The 26,484-nt window shown below is 31.0% G+C and overlaps 1 pseudogene; it reads right to left on the bottom strand.

Annotated features, from left to right (window-relative positions):
- Positions 1 to 23,619: 23,619 nt before the first annotated feature.
- LOC107877284 lies at positions 23,620 to 25,965 on the bottom strand (annotated as a pseudogene).
- Between the last annotated feature and the right edge of the window lie 519 nt (positions 25,966 to 26,484).

Raw genomic sequence — 26,484 nt, 5'->3', positions numbered from 1 at the left:
TCATCGTTATTGATGGATATATGGTGACACCAAAAAGTATCTTCCATCTCTTTATCAACCTTCATTTGAGATGAGGCCTCATTCTTATTTTGGGTTATAACATGATATGAGGAGCCAACACTTTCTTCATATTCCTCACATTCCATGGTATAAACCACAGTAAGAGCCTTTTCTTTTAACACCTTGTTGCATAAAACCACCAGTTTTGTCTGCCGCCTCATTCTAGAAGGAATCATACTTTAGAAATCCTTCTGGATCTTATGCGAGGAGTGAATTATCATACTTTACTGATTTCTCCAATGCTTGTTACTTCTCTTCTTATTTAGAGGACCCAACCTCTCGAACACAGAACTTCTTGCAGTTGATTCTCCAAGTCGATCAAAGACAGAAGGCCTTTTGTTGGATATGGTAGACTCTTCTTCTACAGTGATGTAGTTACTAATCGCTCTTCTTATAGAGATGCGAATTAGAGGTGGTTATGTGTATCCTAGGCCTTCATGTGCCTGCCTTGTTGTACCTTTCAATGAAATTTTACCCAACCTTGATGGCTCATTAGGATTATATCCAGCTTTTACAAATAACTTGTATGCATTTGGATCGAAGTCCTCTTTGTACGCTTCATAGGGAGTGTTATTTATTGTAGAGGATTTTAAGACATAGCTTCTCCAAGTAGCCTTGAGGATGGATTTATTGTGTCAATCCTCCTAATAGGTAAAGTTAGCCCCTGCACATTATCTTGGGCATCAGATAGGTGATCTTTCTCTTTCTTTACCTTCAATACATAGCGAAGAATAGTAGTTGCCTTCTTTTTTGTAGGAGCGACACTTTCTTTATTTGAAGTGGAGAGAAGCTTCTTGGTGTCAAATTTTTCAACTGTCACCACGACCTTCTTGGCTGTAAGATCATCACACTTGGTATTGGTGACATCATCAACCCTTTTCTCATTCACGACATAGTTCTTCAAGTAGAATTTTACATCGGTAAAGTCCGATTCAGCTTTAATGAATGGCTTATCATCAGCTACTATCTTTCTTTCCACTCCACCTTTAAGGTACTTCAAGCATTGATAGTAGAAGGACGAGATAATTTTGTTCTCATGCACCCGAGGCCTACCAAGTAATATATTGTATGAAGTTTTGGCATCGATCACATGCATAAGTGCATTTGATTGATAATTATCCATACGAATCCCCAACTTGATAGATCCCATGGCCCTCTGGCCCCCTTGGTTGAAGTCTTGGATTATTATACAACTTTCGTTTAGTTCGTCAGTAGAGATGCCAAGTTCTTTCATCATGTGGATAGGTAGGATGTTGACTCTGGATCCCTCATCTATCAAGATTCTATTGATCTTCTTTCTCAGAATTTGAGCCACCATGTATAAGGGATGGTTGTGTAGGTCTTCACCAAGCAGAAGATCGTTATTTGTGAATGTGATTTTTGTATCATATACATATGTCTCTTGGACAAGAGGTTCAGCAAGCGGTTCAGAGAATGAAGAAACTTCTATGGGTATATTTTCACTCTTTGTCCCCTCTTTGGCAGTATTAAAACAAGATGCCTCAAGGTTGACTTGAGCAGTCTTTACATGGAACCAACTTGGTAAGAATTCCTCCAAAGTCACTGGACGCCGAGGTTCCTGGTGGTGAAGCTCCATTACCCTCGTATTTTTTTAAAGGGCGACCAACCTTTATTTCATTGATTTCCTTACTATCCTCCTCCTAGTTGGTTGCTCGATCGAATCATTTTGTTGACTCATTTTTTTGTGTCTGCACCTGGTTACTAGAGTCCAACCTTCATCATCGCCTTCATCAACTGAAGACTTGTCATGCTCTAATAGCCTCTCATTATGCTCTTTGACATATATATAGCCCGAATCGAGTGAGCTAAAAATAATAAAGATTTGATGAGAAATGGTCATCTCATCATCGAGGAAGATCTTTTTCTCATTTGGTAATTTCATGACTTTGTCTTTAAAGGCAAAGCACTTTTCCAGAGAGTGACACACAAGCCTATGATACTTGCAATAATTTGGGTCATTGGTCCTTCCAACTTCGTCGGGATGCTTCATCTCTGGTAAATCAATGAGCTTATGCTCAAGAAGTTCATCAAAAATCTCGGCGACATCAGAATTAAGGAAAGGGTACTCCTTTTCTTCCATCTCCTTTAAAGTTAACTTCTGATTTGGACGTGGTCGAGAAATAGTCTTCATGCTTTAGTTCTTGCTCACCTTCGTGGTGACCTTCACAGGAGACACGTCGATATTCATGGATTCTTTGTTATCATTTTTTGGGACAAACTTACCTCATCTTTTGGGTTCCGGCTTATCTTTTCCCCTTCGAAGGTCATGGATAGGCGCTCTTCCCTTTCTAGCAGAAGACATGCTCAACTCCATGTCATGAGCACGCATAGCTAACTCTTTAAAGGAATTTGTCTTAATGTCTTGCAAGATATAGAGGGGATCCCAATACATTCCTTGGACACACATCTCTATCGCATAAGCTTTGTTGAGCCTATCTTTGCAATTTAAGCTCATATTTCTCCATCGATTGATGAAGTCGATGGCTGGATCAACCTTTCTTTGTTGAGTATTTGTGAGCTCTACCATGCTTACTGTATGCCTTGTGCTATAAAAGCAATTTAGGAACTTATGTTCCAATTGCTCCCAACTATTAATGGAGTTAGATTTGAGGTCCGCATACCAATCAAAGGTGTTTCCCTCTAGGGAACGAACAAACTGTTTGACAAGATAGTCACCATAAGTTCCAGCATTATTACATGTCTCAACAAAGCGTGCAACATATTCTTTCGGGTTCTCTTTGCCCTCAAATTTTTAAAATTTGGGGGGTTGATAGTCGGCATGCATTTTGAGGCTATCTATCCTCACAGTGTAGGGTTCAGCATATGCAAGGAAAGACTTGGTGACAACATTATACTTGTCTTTGAGGGTCCCTTCGATGAATTCCTTCAATTTTTCAATCGGGATCGTCCCCTCAGAAGAAACTCGTACCTCTTTAATTGGTGGTGTTTCTTCACAGGATGTTCTGTCTCATGATCCTCTGGAGCTTTTCCCGGTGCATGGCTAAATTCTCCGTATATCAGGTCTTCCACCCTATTCACTATCTTATCAATCTTAGCATCTTGATTCTTAACATATTTGGTCAAGCCTTCAATTGCTTTTGTCAGATTCACAAGTTGGTACTCCATAGACGAGGCATCAGTCACCATTGCATGCATGACCATTAAATACGTTGGAGAGTAACATAGATTATCACATAAGTTGATCTTTGAAGTGCTCAGCTTATGCGGTGTAAGTGAAGATGACGTATTTGTTGAACGACCATAGCTCTTCGTGCCAGAGTATTTTGAACCAGAGTACTCAAGTATATCAAGAGTCTTCTTAAGTGTTTCTGCCGCGTTGCTTCCTCCTTCCAAAGCACTTGTGTTGGACTTCATTCCTTTTGGGGTTGAAGACCCAAAAATTAGAGTTGACGCGGATGACACTGGATGTGGTTGTTGTCCTAACATGTTTGCCTTACTCCTTGTGATAGCTCCCAAACTTCCGAAAGTAACATCAAGGATGCTTTCTACTTTGGCAGATAACCTTAAATCAGTAGCCTTGGAAGAAGTTGATTGAGAGTTGATCTTCTTAGAAGTCATTTCAACGTTCTTAATCTTCAAAGTTGAAAAAGTTGAGATGAGAGATAGAGATCATCCCACTGGACGTGCGATAATTTATTGGACAGTAAAATTCTTGAGACCAAAAATAATAACCGAGACAAGAAAAATACTGCAAAAATTAATTTATTGATTTCAACGTGAGTGTTACAATCTCCATGAATCCTCTGAATCACCTTTTCAAATAAAATTTCATGGGCTTCAAGCTTGATCTTGAACTTGAACTTGAACTTGAACTTGATGGATTTGATCTTTGACTTGTGCTTGAATCCAAGAGCTTTGTAGCTTGTTCTTGAATCTTGCGGTCTTGAACTTGAACTTGATTTGAGGACTTGATGAACTTTATCTCAACTTATACTTGAATTCAAGAGCCTTTGAGCTTGTTCTTGAATCTTGTAGTATTGATCTTGAAGCTTGAACTTGTTCTTGAATCTTGAACTCTTGATCTTGAAATGTTGAGCTTGTTCTTGAACCTTGAACTCTTGATCTTGAATTTGTAGAGAAATCTGTTGCGTTTGATCCACGAGCTCTCTCTTGCTTCTTGCTAGAATTGTTGGTTCCTTTTCTGAATTATGAGACCCCTATTTATAGTTGTAGAAAGTGAAGAGTCATGATAAATATGAACTTCCTTTGATCAATCAGATTTAAGTGACATGGTCTTGATAAATATGAATTTCCTTTGACCAATTATATTTAAGTGACATGCCACCTTTTATGGGCTTTTAATTTATTGCATCATTTTGACATGTGGCATGGTCCCATTGGCTCCTTCACTTGACTTGGCATGCCATGTCATTTGACATGTGGCACCCAATTGGGCCTCTAGAACATTGACATCTTGGGCTTGCTAAGGTGGGTTTATTCATTTCTTGCCCAAATTAATGGACTAACCCAATAACAATTGGACTTTAATTAAATTCATGCATGTTTGGACTTAAATTATTAATCCAATTATATTAATCTCCAATATTTGTTTGAGATCAATATATTTTGAATTTAATATAATCTGAATTTCGTACGGATATAAATTTAACAAAATTTTATTACATACATCTATTTCTAACTCCGAAAAATTATGTTTTTATGGCCAAACGGATCTTATTAAATCATTGTAATAAAATAATATTTGTAATGCTATTCACCAAAAGGATAAAACAGTTGATGTATGAGTTACGTAGAAATAAATTGCGCTTACAGTTGGTGACGTGAGCGATTTGGTATCAGCTTACTTTTTTTTTAATTAATTTTGGATTTTATTAATAATCAAACTTGATGGACCAACCCACCATACAATGAAACAAACAGCCCACACCTATTCTTAACCTGGCCCACCCAAACTACTTTTATTAAACAAATATAACATGTAGGGTTTCTAAAAAGGACTAGTTTCCTAATCATAAAATGAAATTCACCTTCTTCCTCTTTGCTGCTTCCTATCTCTGCTTCACGATTCATCCTCTTAGTGCTTCGACAGCTCAATTGCACCCTTTTCACAAAGGTAAGTACTGATAATTTCACATCTTCCCTATTACTCATTCCAGCTGACTCAATTTTTGTGTTGCAGCTTCGATCTCCAGCATAAGGCAAATGTTTTTTAACAGTTAAGATGGCTCCAGTCTTCTGCTTAAAGTTGTAATAGCCAAGTATGTTTCTCTCTTCTTGTCTTCCTCTATTATTTCTAGATCTACTTAACAAATATTTTGTATGGCTTTCTTGTCCTTGGCCCCCCGATTGATCCTCTTTCCATCTCCTTCTCAATTCTATGTTATTCCATCCAACCCATCAATCTTCTGTTCCTGATGATGTTCCTTTATGTTGGCTATAGTATCTTAGAACTAGTACTTGCATTGCTAACTTAAATTGCATGTACCCTTTTCAATATGAATTTCCTCCTCCTCTTTATCCCTTGACTTGTATGATCCTCAAGTATGGACTTTGCTATTTATCACTGCTTAGGATAACTTTACCTCTACTTTGTAACTGTTGGAAATTTGTAATGGTAAAAGTACCTGCATCTATGGCCCAATTTGCTAAATAATCTGCCAGTTGGTTCCCTTCCCTGAAAATGTGTTGATACTGAACTTGCTTATTTTGCATGAAATTGTGAATCTGTTTGACTATGTATGCTATATTCTAAGGGCATGGCCATTCAGCTGTTAAAACCTTCTTCATGAGTAAAGAATCCATCTGAAATATGATCTTATTGTTCTGAGATTTTGTACCATGCTTAGCTGTATAAAAAACTGCATAAACCTCTACTTGCATACTGTTAGCATAGTAATGTGATTGTGATTTCCATTTAGCAAATAAGACATCCCCCTTCTCATCCCTCAAGAAAAAAGCATATGAGCTTCCTACATCTTTACTTCTAACTGCTTTATTTGTGTTGTACTTTACCCATCTCTCCTCTGGTGCTTTCCATAAGACTTTTATAGCTTTAACCTTCATTTTTAACTTGCCCATCTCCTTAATTATATGTGGCCAATCATCTGGACAATCCAATTCCGGCTTTCTGACCTTCAATAACATTCTTAAATTTCTAGTAATGTTGTATATTATCCTTAAGCCTAAAGTGTCCTTGGCTTCATGCTTTTTTTTATTCCTTCGCCTCCACAATTCCTATAGAATAATGCTAGGTATAGCAAAATAGTATGGTTGTTCCCTGCCTTTTACTTCAGCATTCCACCAACTTAATATTGTTCCTCTCAGTGTCAAATGTTGAATAGGAATACCTACAAAAGAAGAAAAGTAGGACCAAGTCCTGTTAGCATAAAGAGAATTTCTGAAGACATGTGTCATTGTCTCCACTTCTAGTTCCTCACAGCACCAACACTTTGAAGGGCCTTGTAATCTAAATCTCCTCATTGTATCTTCTACTGGAACTCTCCTTCTCCATAACTTAGACATGAAAAAATATATCTTAAAAGGCAGTCCTTTCACCCATATCCTCTTAAAAGTATTATCAGTGCTGTCCCTACTCCTTATATAATACCAGGCTGACTTCACTGTAAACAGACCTTTAGGTTCAATACTCCATGTTGGATAATATTTCCCTTCTTCTGATGGAGGTATCACCTACTTAAGAATATGATCTGCTATCTCCTCTGTAAAAATTGTTCTAATCAGTTGTGCATCCCAATTTCCTTCTCTTACCGATTCCTTTACCTCTCTATACTGTTCTTGCTCCTCTTGTCCTCCTTCTATTATAGAAAAAAGATCACCTTATCCATCCCAATTATCAAACCAAATATCAAAATTTCCTTGATTCAGTTTCCATATAATTAGATGTTCCACTAGATCCCTAGCAGTAAGCATTTTCTTCCACACTTGAGATCCACCTCCACTAGTTTTCCACATGACTATTTTTGGGTGCTCCTTCTTGCAATATTTATTAAACATGTAAACCTTCCATAATGACTCCGTGGTCCTGAATTTCCACCAGATCTTGCCAAATAAAGCCATAGAAATATCCCCAATTCTTCTAAAACCCAAGACACCTTCATCTTATGGTAAGCATACAGTTTGCCAGTTTACCCAATGTCTTCCTTTTTCACCTATTTTACTACTCCAAAAAATTGAGCTACCATTTTTTGAATAGTATTCAACACGTTCAAACGAGGGTTCATTACTGATAAGAAATGTATAGGGATACTTTGCAACACATGTTTGATCAACACTGCCCTTCCTCCATAAGATAGCATTTTTTATTTCCAAGACTGCATCTTACACGCAATTTTATTCAATATTTGTTGATAATAATCCTTCTTTCTTCTCATATAAAAGATTGGACAACCTAAGTATATGAAAGAAAATTCTCTTCTCATGATACCAGTAGCTATCTCTACAATAATCCTTACTCCATTGGATACTCCCTTGTGCAAATAAATTGCACTCTTTTCCTTGTTTATCTTTTGCCCAAAAACTTCCTCATATTTTTCCAAAGTATTAGTGACAAGTTGCAAAGTATTCACCTCAGATTTACATAAGATTATCATATCATCTGCAAATACCAGATGATTCAATTTTGGACTTCCTCTTGGCATCCCAAACAATTTGAAATCCTTATTTTGCATTAACTTCTTCAATGACCTTGACAACACCTCTGCAGCTATGATGAACAATGTTGGTGAAAATGGATCCCTCTATTTTAATCCTCTTGTTGAGCTAAAAAATCTTTTTGGTTAACCATTCAGAATTATGGAATACCAATTGTTTTCCAATAATCTGAAGATCATATCTATAATCACCTCTGAAAATACAAACTTACTCAATACCTTAGTTAAAAACAACCACTCCACTCTGTCATATGCCTTCATCATGTCAAGTTTCATGACCATGTTAGGTGGTTTGCCTCTCTTTCTAATTTCAGCCACAATCTCCTGAACCACCAGTACATTTTTAGAAATACTTCTTCCCTGAATAAAACCTGCCTTTTCTGGTGAAATTAATTGAGGTAATATTTCTTTAATTCTTCATGAACAATTCTTAAGAAAATCTTATTCACAAAATTGCTAAGGGAAATAGGCCTCATATCAGAAAAAGTATTCACTATTAACTCTTTTGGTATCAATACCAAATTTGTATGAGTAATGAATCTAGAAAGCTGGAAGCCACAAAGGAAAGCAGTTACCATTTTGTGAATATCCTGCTTAATAATCTCCCATGCATCCTGATAAAAAGCTTCTGTCATTCCATCTGGCCCCCCTGCACTGTTTCTATTCAATCCCATTACAGCTTGTCTGACTACTTTCTCATCTGGTATCCTTATAATGTCCTTGTTCTGATCTTCTATCACCATCTTTGGTATTTCATTTAACATGGAAAAATCTTCTGCATCCTGCTGCTTAGAAAACTGATCCTGGAAAAAATTAACAGTTGATTTTGCAATATCTTCTATTTCTTCCATCCATTCTCCCTGATCATTTTGAATTATATTAATCTTGAGTCTGTTTCTCCTTCCTTTTACAATAGTGTAAAAAAACTTAGTATTCCTTTCTCCATCCTTGAACCATTCATACCCAACTTTTTGTCTCCAAAAATCTTCTTCTCTCTTAAGATGCATGTTTAATTCAACATGAGCCTTAAATAAATTAATTTTATTCACTCTAGTTGGAGTTTTTTCAAACTGCTTCTCTCTTACCTTGATAATATCTTCCAAAGTAGCTATTTCCTGGAATATATTACCAAAATGATCTTTGCTCTACTTAGTAAGTGCTGACTTAGTGTTTTTCAGCTTCTGCTGAAATACTATAAATGGATTACCTACAACCTAAGAATTCCAACTTTGCTTGATCATCTCCATACAAGATTCCTCCTTGAGCCAAAAATTTAGAAATTTAAAAGATCTAACTATCTGCTCACTTTCTCTTATGCATTGGATTAATAATAGTGAGTGATCTGATCCACTCCTAGCTAGATGCTCCACTTCCATCTTCTGAAATATATTTTGCATTCTATCATTGCACATAACCCTATCTAATCTCTTGAATATGCAATCTTCATTAGTTCTTCCATTCCACCATGTGAACTTACTTCCCTTAAAAAGACATTCTTACATATTATATAAATTGATACATTGATTAAAATCTTGTGTCTCATTAAATGTAATAGGAAGTCCTCCCAACTTTTCCTCACTACTTCTTATCACATTAAAATCCCCGCCAATTATCCATGGCATTGGATATGTGTCTGATAAATCCACTAAGGAATCCCATAGTGATGATCTCTCATTAGCATTACATTTTGCATACACTAAAGTCACCAACAATGATATTCTTGCATTCTGATTGGCCAACTTCAGAGAAGTTGCTGGTCTTCATCTTTAACAATAGTATACTCTACATTCTCTTAAAAAAAGCCCATATCTTTCCAGAAACATTAAGAACTGAATTCTTCATTCCCAGCCTCCTTCTATACTCCTATATGTGTTGTCTATCTTGAAAAGGTTCCATAAGCCCAATAAAGTAAAATTGGTATCTTCTCTGCATTGTTATCAGTCTCGTAAAAGCCTGTGTGTTAACAGACCTAATGTTCCATATAAAAGCATTCATTTGGATTTTGATCTAGCTGTTTGACTTCTTGTATGCATTGTTACTGATTTATCCTCAGTTGCTTTAGTACTAACACCTTTCTTTTTTTTCTTATTTATTGTTTGTTTCTCCTTCAAAGATTCCACTTGCTTAGGTGACATATTTACTGATTTTTCAAGTTGATTGATGATATCTTCCAAAGAATTGTCATCTAGATCTTCCTGTGCTTTATTACTAATCTCCAGGAAATTCTCTATCTGCCTTGCGAATGGTCTAATCCCTTTAAGTACTATCAACTCCTTCAATTCTTCATTAAAAACCTGTATTTGCATCTGTTCATCTGATCTGTTTATGCTTCTTTTTCCTGTATTCTGATCATTCTCTTTATTTTGTTCCTGCTGACTGCTCTTTTGTGGATTTTTGTCATTCTTGCTATCTGCACTCATATTCTTATTATGTACTTCATCTCTTTTCTGCATTTCGGGGCAATGCTGAATTATTTGAAGCTGACTTGGAGAATTATGAGTACCACTGGAAACTATCTCTTCAGCTGCTTTAGCAACATCTGAAGCATTCTCTATACCTTTGCCAAACCTTTGGGTAACCCAATCTTTTGTACTCATCTTTTCTTCTTCTTCCTGTTGTTCAGAATTAATGACCCCCTCTTTCTTGTTGTTATTTTGGTGCTTTTCTTCCTCGCTTTGTAAGGCTTCAAAAGCATTAGAAGTCTGTACTTCTTTTTCTATATTCTCATTGACCTTACCCAGAATATGGCCATACCTGTCCCTCTTATACCTATTCTTCCTTGTTAGCCATTGATGATTGTTAATTCTTCCTTTTGTTGCATTATCTGACTTTTATGGCTGATTGTCATGCTTGTTGTTCTCTTGTTCTTTATTGATTAGCTCTGCTTCTTTTTGTCCTTCCTTCTATTTTGCATATAATTCTGGGTGTTTATTCCAACAACTTTCTTCATCATGTCCTTGAAGACAACATTCAGGACAATATTTAGGCACATAATCATACTCAATTTGAACCCATTTGGATTTAATTTCTCCTGTAGATTCATTCTCCTCATTAATTCGAATTCTTTGGGTTAGTTTTACTACTAAATCAACCTCTACTTTCACTCTTGCACAGTTGAGTCTAGTGTGATTTTTAGTAGCCATATCAACTGTAAGTGGTTTGCCAACTGCTGATGCAATAGAAAAAATTGCATCTTTGGCAAAAACATTTGGAGACAAATCCGACATGGAAATCCAAGCTACTGCGACTGTAGTTTCAACATCAGGTTCAAACCATGGGTCCCATTTTAGAGTCCTTATCTGCCAATATCTATCCATTGATCCAATGTAAAATGCTATTCTTGACAAAAGCTGAATGTAATCTTCAATCGCATGCAACCTTATTAAGATATGTCTTTCATCCAGAACCCCAATTGTACATTAACTCTTGATTCCACATTGAGATGGAATAATTTTACGTAATACATCAATGTGAGCTTTACCATATGAGAATTTACCAATGATAGCATGCTGTAGATTCTCCTGCATGATAAGATGTTGCACCTCTGATGATTTTCACGTAATTAAAGGCTCCCCATGCAATATAATAATTGGTTTAGGAGGAACCCTAATGCAACTAGCATCTAGCACTTTCGATTTCAATGAATCTGCATATTTTGTATTTCCAACTTCTTTTTGAATGAATCGATTAGTCTCATCTATACTCCGATTGTTATTATTATCTGGTGGAATATTCCCACCGGATAAGGTGGCCATATTGGCCGAAAAAGTTGTAAACGGCAGCTAGGTTATTTTTGACGAGTTTATTGACGAAAATTGACGAGTTTTGACTTTTTATTTTTGATCCGTTTGACTACGAGAATGCCTGAGTTGGTGTCAGCTTACGTTATCCTTAATATGCCCAAATAAGATTCTTTCATAAAAATAATTCATTTTATAATGTCCAACTGTAGTTGTGTTATTCCAACACTATTTATTCCTCCGTTCTATTTTGTGTGTTGTAATTTTCTTTTTGATCTGTTTCTAAAAAAATGTCATTTTTTTAATTTAGTAACTATTTAATGATATTATTCTCATTTTATCCTTATTAGGTTTCATTTAATAAGAAAAGATAACTAAAAAGTGAACAATAAAGTAATTTTTAGAGGGACAATTTTGTAAACTATACAAAATTATCACTTATTTCTTAAACTCCGTATCCGATCAAATAACGACACATAAAATGAAATGGAGAAATTACTTATTTGTGATAGAAAAATATATATTATTGACTGAATTGATTGATGTGGATTTTGTTTTATTTGATTAAACTATGGTTGTGAGTAAATTTATAGGAAAAATTAGGCACGTACGGAGCTAAAGTGCTCCAGCTATGCTTTTCATAAAACTTTGTTTTTGATGAGTTGAAGAAGCCTTTTTAGCATGTATAGTTATTTTTTAAAAAATCTAAAATCTCAATAATTTCTCTTTTCTATACTTCCAACTTTCATAAATTTAAAATTCTGAATTCAGAATTTAAAAACAAAAATTGCAAAATATATGTGCCGAGCACGAGAATGAAGTACAAGTAATAGTGAAACTAAAACAAAATGGGTAGTGCTAAAGGAATCGAGACCCATTGACTCGAATTACTCAAAAAATATAAAAAGACTACTTTGCCCTTTGGCTCCATAATTACCATCTTTCCCTCCAAATGCAAAATCACTTATTTTAAGCACCAAAAATTATTTATTTTTTCCTCCAAAAATAAAATCACTTTGACTTTTATTTTTTACTATTTTTTATTATACTTTTATATTTTTCTTATTTTAGATTTTTTATTATTTTTAATTATTCTTTCATATTTACTGCTTATATTTTTACTTTTTCATTCTACTTTTTCCTTATTTATTCTAGGCCAAAAACATCGGTAGCCCCCTAAACTTGGCACGATCTTTCACTTTGGCACCTCAACTGGACGTTGTTCACTTTTGACACCTCAAATAGCCATAAACTGTGTCACTTTGCACCTTTTACTGATTCAGCAAAGAGAGTGTATTACACTCGCTTTTGGACACGTTTCAGGAGTATTTTCATAATTTTTTAAGGGCATTTTTATAATTTTTTCATTTTCAAATTTTTTTAAAATTATACATAAAGATTTTTAAAATTTCATCTTCTCCACACAATTTTTCTTTACCTTAACCTCCATTAATGGAGGTTGAATTTTTCAAGAATCAATGGAACACACTACCACACTAACAGCAACCAAATTATACCCAAAACAGCAACCTAAATTTCTTTTCTTCTACCCACGACATCACTAACACCCAAAAGAAAAAAAAATATTCATTCCATCACCCCACACAAAGAACACAGCAAAATACTCCTTTCTTCTCCATTTTCTTTTACCTATTGAACAGACACATACGACTTCAATAAAAAATACCCAAATTAATATTTCTCCAAAACTCCTCAAAAATGCAAAGAATCATTAAAAATTCAATGATTTACTTCTTTGGGGAATTTTATCAAACACAAAGCGTGCAAAGAAAAGTAAAATTATTTAGGAGGGCAAATGCAATTTTTTTTTTTTTTTACTTTTTCATAAGGATAGTGGATTCTTTACTAGTAGGAAAGAATCAATGTAGATCTGAAATTCATCCTTCTCCATATTTTATCATATATCTGAAATTTGTGAAGCTATTAATGTAGATCTATTATTGTTAGAGAATGAGGATGTATGTTTATCATTATTGAAAAGTTCAATCTCCATTAAGGGAGGTTTAAGCTAAAAGAAAGTTGGGTGGAGAAGACAATGTGGGGGTCTTTTTGTAATTATTTAGGGAATAAAACATGTCATTAATTCATTGGATATAATTTCCATGTATTTTGGCCTTTATAAAAAAAAAATTAATTGTGTGTATACATAATGATGTGGCAATGTAAAATTAGATGACACAAGTTAATTGGTCGGGTAATCCACGCTGGCAGCGAGTGAGACCCACGCACCAGAGCTGATGTCGAAAGGTACCAAAATGACATGTTTTATAGCTACTTGAGGTGTCAAAAGTGAACAACGTCTACTTGAGGTGTCAAAGTGAAAGATGGTGCCAAGTTTAGGGGGTCGTCGATGGGTTTGGCCTTTATTCTAAGCTCTCTCATCTATTTTGAAATCTTTTAATCATCAATTTTTACTTGTATTATATATTTTTTTGAGATAATATCCAATTACCCTCCTAAACTGTACTCAAAAAGGTTATGACACACCTCAACTTAAAGGGGGTCCTATTACACCTCTGAACTAATTAAAAGTGTAATTTTGACACCCTTAGTGCCTACATGGCACATACGTGGCACAACATACTGAAGTGTCCATGTAGGCACACGTGTGTGCCATCTATGAGCCACGTAGGCAGTAAGGGTGTCAAAATTACACTTTTAATTAGTTCAGAGGGGTAATAGGACCCCCTTTAAGTTAACGTGTGTCATAGCGTTTTTAGGTATAGTTCAGGGGGTAATTACGTTTTTTCTCTATTTTTTTCTTCCAATACTTCTATCTCTTTAATTATTTACTATACAATTTTTTTTAAAAAAAAAATTAATTTTAAATCCTCCATATATCTAATCTACAAAATTCCTCCTATAAATTTTTTTAAAAAGAATGAATCCAATATAACAAAAATATTTAAGAGAAACCATGAATGAAATTTTTGGAATTGAAAATAGTGATAGTTTAGTCGCTAAATTTATAGTCAACATAAATTCAAATATGATTACTTTTAAAGTTAAATTTATTTTTATTTTGCTTACAAACAAAAGAAAATCGTCTTTAAATAGCAATTCAATTGATAGTTATCAACGTGATCATTCAACTGTAAATTAATTTAGTTTAACTTAAAAATTTTAGTGTAATTTTTATCTTGACTCTAAATAACTTGCATGTTGAGTTTATATAGGTTTGACTGAAAATTCAACTGTATGCAAAGATTAAGTAAATAAATAAAAAATTATTGGGATCATCACATAATGTTATTCTAACAAACTGGTCAAAAAATTTATAATCATTGAATCACGACTTCGAGACTAGAAAGCTGTGATAAAATATAAATTTATTTTGGTTAAATTATATTTAATATTTTGGAAGTATTTTTATGTTGCTTCACTAAAATTATAAAGCATTTTCATAATTATTTTATCTAAGAAAATTAATTAGCTTGTAAAAATTGAAGCCAAAAATTTTTTCAATATATTGCTTATTTTATTTTATACTTCATCTCACAAAAAATAAATATTAAAAAGAAAAAATTACATAACTGAAAAAACATAAACTCTTAATTATTTTATTTAGCCTAAGTGTTAATTAATTACAATTCAAACGATCCCTAAAAGTAATAGAAGAGGGGGTGAAAGGAGTTACAATTCGTTGTCCCTCTTTCTAATTAAGTCCATCCATACAAGTGCGAACTATAAAGTAGAAATACAAATAGAATTGCATCAACGAATAGAAAAATATAAATCATGGTGCGAATACAATAAGTGATTATTTATTTTCATTATCATTCATGATTTATGCTCGACGTAGCCATATTTTTAAAAAATATAAAAAAATATAAAAGAGAACAAAAAAAGAGAAAGGAAAAAATTAAAAAAAGAAAGAGAAATATAAGTTAGAGATAGAAGAGAGAAAAAAAGTGAAAAAAATGAAACGATAATAGGAAAAAGTAAAAGAAACAAAAAGGAGGGAAAACACACAAAAGAAAAAAACTGAAGAAAAAGTACCCAAAAAAACATAGTTTTTTAAAAAAAAAAAAAAAAAAAGGAAAACGTAAAAAAAAAAAAAAAAGATCAAAAAGTACCTAAAATCGAAAAAAAAATTGAAAAGAAAAAAAAAGAGAAATAAAATTCAGATATAAAAGAGAGGAAAAAACGAAAATAAAAAATAAAATAAAAAGAGAAAAGAGAAAAAAATTGCATGGAACTGCTCTCATTGTATTTATACCTTATATCAAATAAAGTCGGTTCATGCATTTACTAAATATGATAATTTTGAAGTTAGATTATGGGTTCCTCCAATTTGCTGAATGTTAGGTTATTTTCTGAAAGTTTTTCACTTTGAAAATATACATAAGAGTGAATTAAGTTATTAGAAGTTAATAATTATGTTGACTAAAAATTTAAGTATTTTTATATATTTTTGCTAACATATATATTAATAATTTGTCAAAATTAAACTCAAAAGAAAATTTCAAAGATAGTATCTTTTTAAGTTTTTTTCACTTAATGTCATGAAAATAAATTTTTAAAATATACATAAGAGTGAAGATTTATTAGAAGTCAACAATAGTATGAACTAAAACCTTAAAGTATTTTTCATATTATTTCACTTATGTTTTTTAAACAGTTGATCAAAATTAAACTCAAAAAATTATCAAGTCAATTATTATAATAATAATTATTAACATCATCATCATTCTATCTTATTAAAAATAAATTTAAAAAGTGAAATTGAGTTACTAGAAGTCATCACTTGTGTTGGCGAGTCATAAAATTCACAAATTGAGACTCGATTTAACCTAGTATATACTGAATCAATATTTTTCAAATAGAAGTCGACCATTTATATTGACTATAGTGACAAATTGACACATGATTCAATCCTAACACAGAGTGAATCAATATTTCCAATTTAGAAGTCAATCTTTTATTTTGACTATAGTCGTGATAGATTGAGACTCCATTTGATCCTAACAGAGATCAAATTAATATTTTTTAATATTTTTCAAGTAGAAGTAAACCATTTATGTTCATTATAATCATGACAAAATTAAATTCAATTCAATCCTATCATAGATTCAAGCAACATTTCCCAATTAAAAGTCAACCATTTATGTTGACTAGAGTCGATCAAGACAAATTAAGATACAATCCAATCCTAACATTGATTGGTGCGAACAAGCTGGCTCAAAAACCATGGTTATAAAATAATATCAAAAAGTCAAATATTTATGTTGATTATAGTCGTGATAAATTGAAACTCAATTTAATCATAATATAGATTAAATCAATATTTTTCAATTAGAAAATATTTTCGTTGATCATAGTGGTGACAAATTGAGACTTAATTTAATTTTACTAATAAAAATAAAGGGCAATAAGCAAACACGTCTTCAACATTTCTGCTTCAGCGGTAATTTTACTATATCATTCTCCATTAATTAGTATAAGTCATTTAAGTATTAAAAAATATTTAATAGAAAGGTAAAATCAAAATAAAATAATAAATTAACTCTTGATGTTTTGTGATACCTTCTTTAGCTGCTTCAATCGTAATTTTACGTATCACCCTAATTAATTATTCTAATCCATCTAAGTATTAAAAAAATATTTAATAAAAAGAATTAATTAGACATAAAATGATAAATTAATTTTTAAAGTTTTAAATTAATTTGATTTCTTATATGAGAATCATTTAACTTTTTTCACAAATATTTTTATAGTAATTTGTATCACTTCTAATTAGTTGTTATAAGTCATTTAAGACATGTTTGCTTCGTTGTTTCAATCGTGATTTTATTAAATTACCCCTAATTAATTTTTATGGTCATCTAAGTGTTAAAAAATTAATAAAATTTCATAAAAAAAATAAAATACACCCAAAATGATACGTCAATATAAATTATTGGAAAAATACTCAGAAAAATACCTGAACTTTGGGAAAATAAAATTCACAAATTGAGACTCAATGTAATCCTAGTATATTCTGAATCAACATTTTCCAAATTGAAGTCGACCATTTATGTTGACTATAGTGACAAATTGACACGTGATTCAATCCTAACATAGATTGAATTAATATTTTTCATTTAGAAGTCAATCTTTTATTTTGACTATAGTCGTGATAGATTGAGACTCGACTTGATCCTAACAGAAATTGAATCAATATTTTTTAAGTAGAAGTAAATCATTTATGTTGATTATAATAACGATAAATTGAAATTTAATTTAATCCTAACATAGATTCAATCAACATTTCTCAAATAAAAATCAACCATTTATGTTGACTAAAGTCGATCAAGATAAATTAAAATACAATCCAACCTTAACATTTATTGGTGCGCGCAAGTTGGTCCGAACACCATGGTTATCAAAAAAAAATCAAATATTTATGCTGATTATAATCACGATAAATTGAAACTCAATTTAATCGTGATATATATTGAATCAATATTTTTCAATTAGAAATCAAACATTTACGTTGATTATAGTGGTGACAAATTGAGACTTAATTTAATTTTACTACTAATAATAAAGGGCAATAAGCAGGCACGTCTTCTACATGCCTGCTTCAGCTGCTTCAATTGTAATTTTACTTTATCATTCTCAATTAATTAGTATAAGTCATTTAAGTATAAAAAAAATAATTATATTTAATAAAAAAGTAAAATAGAAATACAATAATAAATTAACTCTTGATGTTTTGTGATACTTTCTTCAGTTGTTTCAATCATAATTTTACTTATCACCTTAATTAATTATTATAAGTCATCTAAGTATTAAAAAAATAATATTTAATAAAAAAGATAAATAAGACATAAATGATAAATTAATTTTTGAAGTTTTAATTTAATTTAATTTCTTATATGAGACTCATTTAATGCCTTATATGAGACTTATTATGAGTCATTTATGTATTTAAAAAAAATAACAAAATGATATGTCAACATAAAAAATTCGATTTACTATCAAAATTATATTAGTGTCATATAAATTGGGATGAGACAGAGGAAGATATAAAGCAACATATATTATTTGAAAATGAAATAAAAAGTACTGTAAATAATAATAATTAATAAAATATTTAAAAAATTGACTGATTGCCAAAATTTTGTCTGTGCTGCATAAATTGGGACGAAGAAAGTATTCACATTTTATTAAAAATTATGTAAATAATTATTATAAATCACATAATTAAAAAATTTTAAAATATAAAATATTTAGCTGACTCTCGAATTTTTTTTATTGTCACTTAAATTGAAATAGAAGAAAAAGTATTATAAATCACAATAATTAAAAACTTAAATTATTTTAATGATTAATTATCTAAATTCTATTTACATCACATAAATTGAAATAAAAAAAATATATATATTGGTCTCATGCTAGCACGGGCTGTGCATATCTAGTTTACAAAAGAACAGTTGGAAATAGGCAAAGTATACAATAAAATTATAAAATACGAAGATCGCCGAATTATATGACTAGTAAACCAAGATCCACGTGGAGGTTCATTCCTTATTAGAAATTATACTAGTCTTCGTACCGGTGCGATGCGTGATTGGTGTTAAAAAATAATTATAAATAGGATTCCAACTAAATTTTCGTTTAATTCAAATTTAATAATCATATCACATAATAAGTGATAAGAATTAAAATTTAATTTTTTAAAATAAATAAATAAAAGATATGATTTGAATATCATATTTATCATTATATTTTAATATAAACATACTATTTTATTTATTGAATTAATTTGTTAAGGATTCAAAAAATAAAATCAAATTCTATGTATTAATAATTAACATAGCAGTAGGGGTGCGCAAAAATCGAATCAAACCGATAAAAATATTATTGATTTATTGTTATTGGGTTAACAGGGTTTTAATGATTTTATAAAAAAAAATATTAAGTTATTGGTTCGGTTTATTTTTTTTCTTATTGATTTATTGGTTAAATCGATAACCCAATATATATATATATATACTCCGTTTAAAAAAATGACCTAATTTGACTTGGCATGAAGTTTTAGAAAATAAAGAAGACTTTTGAATCTTGTGGTGTTAAATTAAAGATATGTCAAATGTACCAAAATGTCCTTCAATCTTGTGGTCTTAAACATGTCATGTGGAAAGTTAAAATTAAAAAGTTGCTAAAAAAAGAAAGGGGTCATTCCTTTTTAAACGGACTAAAAAGGAAAGTAGGTCATTCTTTTTGAAACGGGGGGAGAATATATATATCTTAATTTCTGTTTAATTTCTATAAACCAACAAACCTATTATTTTAATCATACAAACTTTTAAATTTGTCCATCATTTAGTTCAAACTTGAAGATTCTTGTAAATTAAAACACATCATGTAGGATTTTTGGTCACAACTAAGATGCATTTTTTTCATGGTAGTTACTACTATTTCTATTTTATGAATATTTCTTATCGGTTAAACCAAAAATCGAATCGATAAGCACTAAAAATTGATAAACCCAAAACCGATAAAAAATATATGTTATTGATTTAGCATATTTAAAAATGAAAATCGACAAATCAAACCGATAATATATAAAATCAAAACAAACCGACCGATGCACACCCCTACATAGCGGTGCTCGTGTAATTTTGTAGGTTAGTTTTTATTTAAATTTCAATATTTTATTTAAATTTCGTTTAAAATTTATTAATTTCAATAAAATTTATAAAAAATTTATTCTCATGTAAATTTCATTAATTTCATTTACAAATTCTCATGTAAATAAAAACTTCAAATCACATATGCAGTTAAAATAAAGTTAAGGCCTTTTAAAATTTAGATTTATTTAAATAATAAATTTCTTTTATTAAATTTTAATTTTTCATAATGGCATTTAATAGTTCTTGAAAAGTTATTTTAATTTTTAATAATGGCAGTTAATGCTTTTTAAAATGTTATTTTAATTTTACTTTTAAACTTTTTAATACTGTTTTTTGTGGTGCTGACACGTGACACTTTTTGCTTCTCTTATTTGATATAGATAGATTTTTTATCAAATATAAAATGCAACTAGCAAGCAGCATATGTATGGCCACCAAAGATTACATTATTTATCATGTTTCTCTTTGAGATGCTTCCGAAGAAAACATTAATTAGTACATTTTCTTTTGACTATTTTATGCATATTCCAATCTTAAGATATAATATTTCTTCTTTAAAAAAATACTACTTTTTTGAGTTTAAATTTAGTGCACTGTCAGCGTATAAAATATTCTACACTATCACATGTTACTCAATTTTTAAATAAAAACTGAAAAAGAAAAAATTGGGTAACCTACAATAATAGGTCAAGTTTACCTGATAGTGTCGATTAACCACAGTGAACAAAACTTAAATTCAAAACATATACACTTGCAAATCATTAAAGGCGATAAGATTATATATATAAAAATATACTCTCAGTTTCACTTTGTATTACATAAAAATAATGATAAAAGAAACTTATTTATTTTTCAAGATTTATAAAAGTTAAAATGACTAAATATTAAATTACTTTAAGCTACAATTAAATGAATAATGTTTTGCATAATATGGTTGGTATTTTTTTCAAATTATCTTATGAAAAATATATCAATTTGATTTGCAATTACTTTAGTGAAAAAATAAAACCGATCCTAATTGAGTATATAAAGATTAATACGTTTTGCTTCTTAATAAATTATCTTAAATAAACAAATCACTTACCAAATTATTTATGGTGATAAGATTATATATATAAAAAATTATTTCCTCTCATTGATTCACTTTCCATTACATAAAAAAGGATGATGAATAAAGAAACAAATTTATTTTCCAAGATTTTAAAAAGTTATAAATAGTAAAATTTTAAATTGATTTTCACTATGATTAAATGAATAACGTATTGCTTAATCTATTTATTTATTTTTTTGTAAATTATGTTATGAAAAATATCCCAGTTTGATTTACAAAAAAATAAAAAATAATCCTATTTGAGTATCTAAAGATTAATATGAAAATACATGAAATTTTTTCTTATGATGTTTTGCTTCCGAATAAATTTTAATAAATAAATAGATCAGTCACTAAATTATTTATGGTAATAAGATATTATATATAAAATAATATAATAGAAAGGTTGGAGAACGAGAGATTAATGTTGGAGAATGAGCATATGAAATTGCAGCTAAAGCATAAGGAGCACGAAATAGTCTTATTTATTCACTTTACATTGCATAAAAATGATGATAAAATAAATGACCATATTTATTTGTCAAGATTTTTAATAGTTATAAAGAATGAAATATTAACTTTAAGTAGGGGAAGAGAAAAGGACTAAGGGGAGAAGAAAGTGGGGGACAAGGAAATGATATTGTAGCCAACTTTTAGAAGTTTGGGGTAGTAGTTTTTTCAAAAAAACAAGTAGTTTTCAATTAGGGGGGCTATTTTGGGAATGAAAAAAAAGTGAAAAAACAAAATCACCCTTACTTGTCACTTTAATTATGAAATTATCGACCAAAAAGGTGAATTCGAGTCATTCGAGACATTTTGCCTCGAGTCAAATATAATTTCCCAAACAAAAAATGATAAATTTTTCAAACCTGTAGGCCAAACTTAACTTCATAATGTGCTAAAGCCTAGTGAAAATGACATGCACGGAATATTTTGTTTGAGCAACTTATAATTAAGAGTCAAATTCTTGTTTTCTTCACTAGTTGAACATTTCAAATTATTGACTTTTTATTCCGAGTATTTGTAAAATGTTAATGCTTAGTCATACGTACACTTCGAAATATTGAAGTTTCTGCTGTCTTATTCAGGGATTGAACCATTTTTTAAAAACTCGAGCTAAGGTCAATTTGAAATTTTTAGAAGTTTTAATATAATCAAGTAATCAACTTTTTAATTGATCCTTAATATAATGATCTATCTTTGGAGTTAATTAAGAACTGCTGATAGTGTACAAACTTACCCATATGAACGTGCATGGCTTGTTGGAATTCTGTTCAAGACATAAACATAATATTTTGAGACGGATAGATAGACTATTCTATTATTAGCCGAGTTTTTAACTTTGTAAAACTAGGCATCACAGATTAATTTCTCGATTAAAATAGATGAAACACAAAAGAAGAAGTTTTCTTATGTATGAATCAAACATGACTGATAAATATCTACTTTAGAGAACCGAGCTGATGTTAAATGTGAAATGGCGAAAAATATGAAAAAAGAAATTACATGTACATAGAAAAGGAAAAACTAGAATTGAAGAAAATGTTAAATATACTAATTAATTTGATGAGAAAATTGCTATTGTTATTTACTCAATTTCTGTACAAAACTTCAACCCAATTAACAATAAGTATTATTTATTTAAGAATAATTATATAAATTATATTAATAACACGGTACTTAGTATTATTAGGCGTTCTAATTAATATTTAACATGGCCGGTGAAGTAGAAAACAAAGAAGAATTGCACTAGCTAGAGTTGACTGATCCCTTTAATAACATGCAGACACGTAAAATTGAATAAACTACTAATTCTCATAGACTCACTTGTCACATATATTTATAATTTATTTTAGATGTATATTTATAAATTTAACTCTTGTTCTACTCTCTCTTTCTAGGAGTGGAGCTGGTATTATTTGACTAAACTATGAATTCTCATAGACTCACTTGTCTATTATTTATTATTGTAAGTAAATTCTAACATATAAACTTTTTCTTCCCTTCTAAAAGTTATGAGTTGAATTGAACCCGATGATACATCCATCATTGCTGATGAATGATGATGCAACTCTACCAGAGACAGCAACCCTTTTTGCAATGTGCTGGAAATTAAATAACAATGACCTGACAATTATTTCACTCTTATGGAGTAGTTCATGGTGTACATAGATTTTTAATTATTCTATATGGTAAATCGTCTAAGGTTTTTCATAATTTCTGACATTTTACTTAACGAGCCAAGGTGACGAATTGAGCATTTAATTTTATTTCTGCCTATATTGCTGTTCCGATTAAGGACTTTGGAGACTCATGATAGTTATCATATATATACCATCTTGAACACATTCAAATACTAGTTCACTGCACGTGTACCATGTATATATCAAGCTTCAATAATTGTAAAAGGCAAGTTTGGTTTTCCATTCAAACTAAATTACTATAAATTACAAACATGGTCCAATCCAGAATGCCAACTGAAAAATCTTAAATTACACACACAGAGGAAAAAAGACATAACATGAATTGTTGTCTTGAAAGTTGGAGGTATATATGTTTATGAGTTAGAAGAAAGGTTGTGTCCAGAAATTGTCGAGTAGCGATTCGGACTAAAAATTAGTGTCAAAAGTTTGTCTGAAAATTGTCAATATGACTTGTCCAGCAAAGAGAATCTGGAAGTGATTGTTCCACTGAATTGATACTTGAAAGTTTTTCCATTGTCCTAATAAGGTGGGGTTATCTTCTTCTTCAATCCAGTCTGTTACTCCATTTAACTTATTTGATAAATCACTTGATATTGGCACCTCTTTCATATCATAGCCAGCTTCGTCACTGTTACAAGATTGTTCATTTTTAGAATCAGACGACGATGATTCAGTAAATTTCTCCGTTGATGTGGATGAATTGGCATTTGTTAATCTTATCCGTTTCTTATGATGAGCATCCCAGTGGTTTTGACATCGTTGTCCGATCTTCCTGGTAACCTTGTAGCAATCGCTGACCATCTGCAGTATATATTAGTAATTTGATAATCACAAATACGTCAGAGACGTATTATGTTTAAAAATAAGTAAACTTATTTTATTTTATAATTAATTAGTACTAATGTAGTGTATTGGTGCAATATATACTTGTTTCCGAGTTCCTTGTGTAATTTAAGAATGAGTTCTTCTTCAGGGCTGCAATTCCCTTTCTTCAAGCCAGGCCTCAAGTAATTCATCCATCTCAATCTGCAGCTCTTCCCACATCTCATTAGTCCTGAAAATTAAACAACCAAAACTTGGGATCAAGATTCACATAAATTGAGATAAAGAGGAATACAGTAGTAAACAACAACATGAATGAGGAAAAATTTGAAATTCTTAAAGAGATAATGCATTAAAACCCCTCCTAAATTTGTCACTCCAACTTACTTTAGCACTTAAACTTAACATGTATTTATTTGCCCCCTTAATATCTTTAAAATGAATTAATTTAAACCCTAAATCTGAAGTGACATTTTAGAAAAAAAAACGCGTGATTTAATTTAGAAAAACAAATGATCCCACTTTTATATTATATATATATATATCCAAATCACACTCTTTCTTCTTCTATATATCCAAATTACACCCTTTCTTATCCTATATATCCAAATCACACCCTTTCTTCTCCAAAGCCACCCACACCCACACCCCCGCACCTTCCGCACCCTTGCATCCCTTTCTTTTATTTTTTTCTTACACCTTCATCACTACCCCCACTCCACCTTTCTTTTATTTTTTTCTTACACCTTCACCTCTAATCCACCCCACCTCCACCCCCGCCCCTAGCAGCCCGCACCCCCACCCAATTACCTTTCTTCTTCTTCAAATCCACCATCTCCATTTTTATTAGATTTCATCAATTTTATAAGAAAAAAATATGTATGAAAAATTTGATTGTTGATGCAAGTTTTAATTTGAATAAACAAACAAATTTGGATGTTTATAATTCATAATTCATAAAGATAAATTTAAATATTTGATTTAATCCATAAATTTTAATTTCGTACCTAAATTTGGATGTTTGGTGTAAATTTAATAAGCTTTGTTTCGTAATTCATTATTATGGATTTTGGGGTGGGGGTGCGGGCTGCCAGGGGTGGGGGTGGGGGTGGGGGTGGAAGAAGAAAGGGGGTGGTGGGCTTGAAGAAGAAAGAATAGGGGCGGGGTGGCGGAAGGGGGGGAGAGATTTTATTTTTATTTTTAAATAATGTATTATAAATAAATTAGTGGGGTCACTTTTTTTAAAATAAATTTTGATGTGGCGTTGATGTAGCGCTGACGAGGTGCAAGTGTAATACACTCTCCGCAGTGAGAGTGGTGTTATTTTTTTAAGGTGGCATATAATTACTTTAAAAAGATTTAGGGAGATAAATAATTATACGTAAAATTTAAGTGTTAAAAGTAAGTTATCGAAACAAGTTCAGAAGATTTTGACACATTATCATTCTTTTTTAAAGAAAAAAAAAGTAAAAAAATTACATGAATGAGAGAGTACTAATTACCAGCATATTTAGGTAATATTGCCGCCAATTGAGATGGCCAAATCTTTCAACATAAGCTCTAAGTTTGTTGTCTTCATCTTCACTCCATGCACCTCTTTTTATTCCATTTTTGTCAATAATAGGAGTTCTCACCATTTCCAATTTTGGAACACCCTCAATTAAATCTCTGTTTTTGGTATGTTAATATGATTTGTAACTCTCACTCTGACCAACTTGCAGTGCGAAGTTTCCGCTCTAATAGGTGATAGCGGCGGCAGACCACTGAAGCCGTGTTTTGTGATTAATTCATAATCCCTTAACTAAACCAACCGTTCGAGAATTTGTTTTGTACTAGTATTAATTAGAATAAACAATTAAAGTAATTAACAAACAACAATAACATATTTAATATATTCCCACATAATAGAATTTGAGGAAAATAAGTGTATGCATTTCGTACCACTACCTCAAAAAAAATAAACAATTAAATCCCCAATTATATAACTAGCTAGGCTTCATGGGCCAACACATCAAATTAATATGGTAACTTACATAAATCCCCTGAATGTTTCAATATTATAATACTTTATTCCAACTATTTATTAAATTACATCATATCTCGAATTTTTAAATTTGTGATACATGTGTTATAACTTGATACATATAATTAGTGATACATTTAAAACAGAAAAGATTTTTATTTTTGGAAGTAACAGATTCAATTATTACGGGGAGTAAAATTAGGCACAAATCGTGATAAATCTGGTTCCAG

This window comes from Capsicum annuum, chromosome 7 (assembly GCF_002878395.1).
Source record: "Capsicum annuum cultivar UCD-10X-F1 chromosome 7, UCD10Xv1.1, whole genome shotgun sequence".
Lineage (NCBI taxonomy): Eukaryota > Viridiplantae > Streptophyta > Magnoliopsida > Solanales > Solanaceae > Capsicum > Capsicum annuum.
This window is presented reverse-complemented; position numbering and strand designations above follow the sequence as displayed.